The sequence below is a fragment of the Triticum aestivum genome, chromosome 3B (assembly GCF_018294505.1).
Source record: "Triticum aestivum cultivar Chinese Spring chromosome 3B, IWGSC CS RefSeq v2.1, whole genome shotgun sequence".
Classification (NCBI taxonomy): Eukaryota; Viridiplantae; Streptophyta; class Magnoliopsida; order Poales; family Poaceae; genus Triticum; species Triticum aestivum.
The window spans coordinates 468,716,341-468,723,245 of NC_057801.1; the positions used below are offsets into that span (position 1 = coordinate 468,716,341).

A 6,905-nucleotide genomic window follows, 5' to 3' on the forward strand; every position below is an offset into this window, starting at 1 on the left:
TGAACCAGAGCTAAATCGACAAAATAGTGTATACCACCATTACATGTCTGTGTGGCATGCCTCGTCAGCCCGATGGGTGGGCCCTTTGTGTCAATTGGGAGACAATTTGCTAAATGTGTTACATTATGACAACAAGTTTGATGAATGTGGTACATTATGTCAACAATTTTTATAAGACAATGGTTAAAAACAAGTTTGATAAGAAGAGTACACGTGGGTAATTTTTTTTAATGGGTGCTTACTGTCACAAACGTGATCGTTGGAAGTACAAAGTGGATTTTACTCAAAAGATTTTTATGTGTATTGTTGTTAATGTGCTGAATTGTCTCACCATCAACTTTTTAATGTTTTCCTTCATCTGCATTCTATCTCATGGATATGTAGAAGATTTGCAAAATCTCCTCCAAACTGTCTTACACAGATATATGTTGATTGGATTGCCTCTTGTATTGTAAACAAATCATAGTCCATGCTACAAATTAAGACATTGTAAATTAAATTTTCTAGGACATGTAATATGTACACTATCCTTTTGTCAAGATGAACATGTCCGGTAACCGCACATCATGTTCTAGTGATTAGAGTGACATCCATCCAAACCTCTGCTGCAATTGTACCACTGCTGCCAAGCAAATCTTCACGCGGGGTGAACGGGTAGCAATTCCGAAGTTTGTCCGAAGAGACAAATTTGAAGTGAAAGGAGCACTCTGCTCTCAAGGAAAACTAATAAACTGCAGGCCAATAATTCCTCTCCACACAAACAAGGTCTGAGCTTGAGTCACAATGGAGTTAAACAAACAAATTTGAACGAAACCCCAAGTTCTGTACATATGTGCGCATAATGTGATTATTACAACACTATAAGGAAAACATAACCTATCAAAGACGCTGTATATCTGAGGCCAAAAGAGAATGAAAGAATTGGTGTCCTTACAAAAAAAATACCAGGGCACAATAAGTCTCTCCAACCAGTGTGTTTCTATACTGTACACATCTCAGCAGAAGTTTCTCAAACCGTATACATGTATGTGTATCCCTAACGGCGATTGGTTCGGAGCGACTTAAAATGTGCAGCGAAAGAATCATAGTCTGTTGGAAGCTTGGGGTGAACATGGGCAGGACCAGCTGTTGGGGTGCTTACTTTCAGGGTCTCTGCTGAGGTCTCTCTGTTTCCCTCGTTTTCTGGAGAAGAACTTCCCTCCGGTTCATCTTCTTGCCACCTGTCTCTAGCTGTGGGAGGTTCAATGCGCACAGGATTTGGCGAAGATTGCTGTACTGAAACCCTGGAGTATGCAGGTGCTGCTTTTCTTTGTTCAGTACTCGAGTTGGAGAATGCTTTAGCAGGGCTTTTTGGCATGCTTTCAGTTTCAACAGCATACGGTGCTCCAGCCCGGGCTCGGCCATCTCTCTTTGTATCGGGTGCTACCTCCCTGGTCCTCCGTGATTGTATCTGCTCTTTAGACAACTTTGTCCGGCCAGACCGGCGTCGTTCCAATTCTTCTTCGCTCTCATCTGAATCAAAGAAAGTTCTGACAGTTCTTGATCTACTTTCCCTGCGCACCCCACTACCCGGTCTTTCAAGATGTGGCTCTTGAATAGAATTTTCCCTAACAGAAGTCTTGGCTGGGCTAGAAATTGGACTGCCAGATCGTTCAGATAACTTCCCTGTATCACCTGAATAGAAGTCGTTCCTCGTCATGGATGATCTCGATTCCAAAGGTTTGCCAACAGTATGTCTCCCATCGAGATGTTCACTGTGGTAATTTGCACCAAAAGAATTCTTGGTTGCGCGTGAACCTTTAGGAGTATCACCCATCTGTTCAGATGATGGGTCATTCTCTTTGAAATGCACTGATTCTTCAATGCTGGCAGGAGCTCCTTCTAAGGACTGTTTTCGCAGCAAGTTATCCCCAGAAATTTTGTATTGTGGACCTTGCCTGAGTTTGTTTCTTAGTCCAGGAGTTAACCTTCCATAATTCAGGCCAAGATCACCGTCATCGCTGTCATCAGATGTTGCTGAAGTTGGCATGCGGAAGGGCGAGGGCCGATTCTCATTTGCTCCTGTTATCCCTGAGGATGTACCTTTCAATTTATGTGGTTCTGTTTCTTCTTCTGAAAGATCATAATCTCTGCTTTGCAGACGACCCAAGTTCTCCTGTGCCCCCGAATAGTCATATCTAGGTGAACCATCACTGTTTTGCTCCTTGCGGAATACATCAGAACCTGGTGGATTCTGGTATTGCTTGCTGGGCCTAGATTCATGATCTTCAATAACATCAGGAACAGACTTTCCAGAATTCTTATTGAACATTTTGTTCTCCGAGTAATCAGATCCTCTTGAATGGGTCCTTAAGATATGCATGTCTGTACTTGTTTCCTCGTCAGAACTAACACCATCTGAATCAAAAGTAGGTGGTCTAGTATCATTCAGGGGAATGTCCTCTTCTTTGTTTGCTCCTAAATCATAAGATGGCTGTGTTTCTGTTCTTGAAAAGAGAGTTGAAGTGCTATGATCAACCGGAGATTCACTTCTAGGCTGCTGACTCCAATCTGCACTTGAGAATCCCTTGTGGTCCTGCACAGTTGGCAGCTCTTCAGTATGTTTTGAAGAGAAATGATCCAACAAGTTCTCTTCTTGAACATCATGGTCATATTCATCGAATAAAACAGCTGAAGAATCAGCTCCAGCTTTATCATTCTGGTTGTCCCAAGACGTACTGCTGCCACCGTGGGAAGCACTAAAATTACTATAGTGGTTATTCCTGCTCTCTTGATCAAAGCTAGCTTGCCTGCTTCCTATATCCTTGGTGTGGTGCCAATCAAATCCAGCATCTGGCAACCTTTCCTCATGCAAATCAAACGGGTGATCCTCAGGTCTTCTGATATTGCTTTCTTTCTCGGATGAATCATCAAAATATGGAGGCTCAGACGAATCATTAAAATATGGAGGCTCAGATGAATGAGCATGATGTGGTTCAGTTGGCATGTCATGATCAGTATGGCTTTCAGGAGCATACGAGTGGAGCTGAGAGGAGTAAGGAGTTGACATATTCTTGCTACTCGCACGGTTTGTTTCTGCTTTTCTTCATTTTTTCTTGTACTACTTGAGATCATCCTTGGATCATTAATACCTGAACTCTGCTCATTAAAACTCTTACCATCCTTCATCAAACGTCCAGCTTGTTGCTTCCTGGGTGTAGTGTCATTCATATAAGCAGTTGATTCATAAGAACCAGTATCTTGGTCTGCATAGAAGTTTCCACGGCTAGCAAGTTGGGCAGCAGCTCTGGCAGCAATGCTTGCCATCTCTGCAGAATCTGCTGCTGCCTGGGCTGCAGATGCTGCATCCTTGAATTCCACATTCCAATTGGAACCACTAGCTGAAGACTTCCTTTCCCTAGGTCGGTTGATCTCTTCAGTCCTGGATACTGAGTCTGCAAAGATAAAATAAACTAGTAAGTACGAAGAATACCAAAGCATTAAAAAGTGACGATATTAAAAAGAAGTACAACCTACAATCGTACCTGGAACTGTTGAGCCAAATTGGGAGTGAGGTCTAGAAACACTTGAACTCCCAGTATTAGAGTAGTTGTTAGATCCAGGAATATTTGCTGAGGAATAAGTAGTTGCACCATGTTGGAAGCTAGGAGGCACTGAAGCATCCGAACCCCTTCTATTTTCCTGTGTGGAAGCATTAGAGTTGGCAGTGCCATGTGGGTTTCTATTAGCTGGAGCTTCAGAAGATTCATAAGAAGGTCCTGCAGGCACACGAGAAGTGGCTGGTTGAACAGATGAATAGGGAGCTGCTGCAGGTTGAGGAGTTGGCACGCTAGAAGCAGGTGACCCCGAAGTTGGAATGTTTCCTCCAGAATATGTTGATCCATACTACATGACAGACAATAGATCAGGTTAGAGCCAAAATACTCAACCTAAAAAACAATTCAGGTCTGTCAGTTTACCATCCGATCTTCATTTTGCTTCTGCTCCTCAAATGCTTTTGGCTCCCATTTTATGTTGTGCTCTGCCGCAATTGAGCTCAAGGTTTTGGTTTTAGTCTGTACATCCGGTGCTCCTGCTGAGAGCTTCTCGATTACCTGTATGCACAGTAATAATTGTTTTAAAATGTGTACAGCTGCAAAACCTTCGTCCAATTCAAAAACTGAAAAGCAGAAAAATACCAGACGGTTTACACCACTGTCAGGTCGCACTTCAAGAGCTGATGTGGCAAATTCTTTCCCATACTTGCTTGTGAAATTCTTCCGAACATCTGCTAGTTCTGTGACATCTGAACATCTCATTGATGCAAATATAACACTCGCTATTGCCTCCTTCAGATCAATAGGGCAAGTCCTAGATTTCAGGCAAACAAACATGTAACTGTAAGTACAGAATATTCAGGGCAGAAATAGATATGTGCCATGAGAGCACAGCAGAAAATAGGACCAACATAAATGTCTATTCAATCAACAATAGTTTCAATTTGTTTTAGACTTGATGATTATATTCCTGTGATATTTGTTAATGTTTTTAAGTTTACCAGAGAAGCGCACAAGTCCTCAATAACTATAACAGAATTATGCTGTAAATTGCTGATAAAGAAGCTCCATGCAAGTGCAACTTTCCTGAAGGGACTGATCTTTCATGTCAGTGGTGGCACTTGGCTTGAGAAACAGATTGTCAATATTTCAATTATTCAAGACTTGCAGTACCTTCTGAACTGAATAACAATTTAACATATGGGCTTGCAATGAAAAAAGAAAGGAGCATGTCACTTTTTATCCAGATTGGCTGCACCAGTGCACCGGGCAAGCTCCAGTGAACCACCAAAATTCAGCGATACCCTAAATTTTGGTCATCATTTGGATTGGTGCCATTATTTGGCATGGCCCAGGGATTTGGCAAGCTTTTATTCCAACCTTCAACAAAGTCATGGTCAGCGAGAACCGCCTCTTGTTGGGTTGGTGCAGTTATGGGGGTACAATTTCACCCACCAGGGTCTAAATCCTGGTGCTCACGCTTACACACTTGCACAGGGGTGTTCAATAGAAATTTAGTGAAAATTGGAACAAAGTTTTGTTGATGAATCATTCTTCCTATCTGTATGACTACCTGGTCAGCATCACCGAGCCAAATTTTGGCTCACCCGTGTTTAGTCCATTATTTTTCTGGCACCAAAAATCGTGCCTGCAGTTTGGTCATGGCCAATATTTGTTAGGGTAAACTGGGGTCATTCAAACACCCTTAGTTTTCAGGTTACCCTGGAAAGGACTCTACATGAATAATATGCAGCGGTTTTTATAAGCTCAGAAGAGTCCAGCTAAATCATGATGTGCCATTAAGGAAAAAGATAAAAGGTAACTCATTACCCAAGAAACCATACCCTAGTTCGCTGATAATGGATAAAAGATAACTCCTACCCTATCAACTACAGAAATAGTCCAAAAATGAGATTGAAGTGATACTCCTCAAACTATAAACTGTGTGTCTGCTTCTCTTAATGATAAGAAAGCAATTTCAGACATCAGATAAAGACATATGGACCAGTAAGTACTAGTTTACAGACAAGAAATATAAACTTGGCTTACTTCTGTGAATCAATAATGGACATGCGTGCCACTATAAGTTCGCAGTACACTTCAATCAAGTCATATGCTTGCATGAACTTCTCTTCCCTTATGACATGTTCAACCTGTGGGGGTGGATGACATAGGTCAGTAGTAGAAGAAAATGCCATACAAAACCACAGAATTTCGCGCGTCAAGCGATCAGACACAGTTGAGCACAGAAATTGGCCATAACATAATGTAAGTATGTAACAGGGAAGATAGATCAACACAATGGACCAAATATTGGGCTAATGAACCCAAGAAAGGCATGTGGTGTGGAAGACCAATCACCTAAACGAAACAGCAGTGGCCATATTATTTCTATGCTCTCCAGATTATAGCCACTTCACCAATGTTCGAGTAGAAACGTCTAGAGTGGACTTTATCCCCGTAATCGAGTACTCCGTTCGTCCACACAATTACATCATCAATTGGACGACCTGTGCTAGTAGTACTAGGATGACATGAGCATGGTGGAGGGTGGGGGGAATCGAGGCGTACCCTGATGCGCGCGGTCTGGTCCTGGTTGCCGTCGAGCAGCTGCGCGACCTCGCGGCGCATCTGGCACACCTGCACCTCCTTCTTGTTCCGCAGCAGCTTGATCCGCGCCATGGCCATCTTGAGGGCAATCTTGCTGAGACGCCACAAAAACAAAAACAAAAGCAAAAGCAAGCGTTCAATCTCGCACCCACGGAAACCAGCGGAGAAGGAAGAAGCAGGAACCGGCGAGCAGAGACGATCTGGACTGACCACTTGTCGGGCTTGAAGCCCTTGCTGAGGACGCCCGACAGCTTCCCCTTGCTCCTGTGCATCTTCCCCGCGCGCGGCAGCACCACGCAACGCCCCGGCTAGATTCCAACGGGGTCGAATCGGATCGGCTCCGTCGGGAGGCGGCGGGGCTGCTTTAGAAGGAGTATTATAGAAGATGCTTCCTCTCCGCGTTGGTGAGGTAGATTGGAAAGGGGACTACCGCGGCGGATGCGTGTGCTACCGCCAAGGGAAGGGGAGGAGACTTTGTTGGTAGGAAACGGAACCGTTTTTTTGCGGGTGGGATTTCCGTGACGCGTGAGCGGCGCTTTCGCCCCGCCTTCTTCAACGCTTCCGTTTGTCGATTCGCGTCAGGGAGGGGATTGACCTGACCGCCGCATGGAGGTGGGATTTCCGTTGGGTTTGGCGGGGATCTTAGGATGACAGGCACCTGGCGATTTACCATAAACAAAGGGCACTTAGCAATTTTTGTTCTTCCACTTCATTTGAACCAGCACATTTTTCTTCTTATACAAAGCCACGCTGCAGCCT

The 6,905-nt window shown here is 43.9% G+C and overlaps 1 pseudogene across 1 annotated transcript; it reads right to left on the minus strand.

Moving 5' to 3' along the window:
• Positions 1–786: 786 nt before the first annotated feature.
• Positions 787–6,669, minus strand: LOC123070419 (uncharacterized; annotated as a pseudogene). The gene is made up of 7 exons (XR_006433663.1): positions 6,357–6,669; positions 6,108–6,240; positions 5,586–5,689; positions 4,179–4,350; positions 3,960–4,094; positions 3,525–3,885; positions 787–3,434 (listed from the first exon to the last, which is right to left on the minus strand). The product of XR_006433663.1 is annotated as an uncharacterized protein (transcript).
• Between the last annotated feature and the right edge of the window lie 236 nt (positions 6,670–6,905).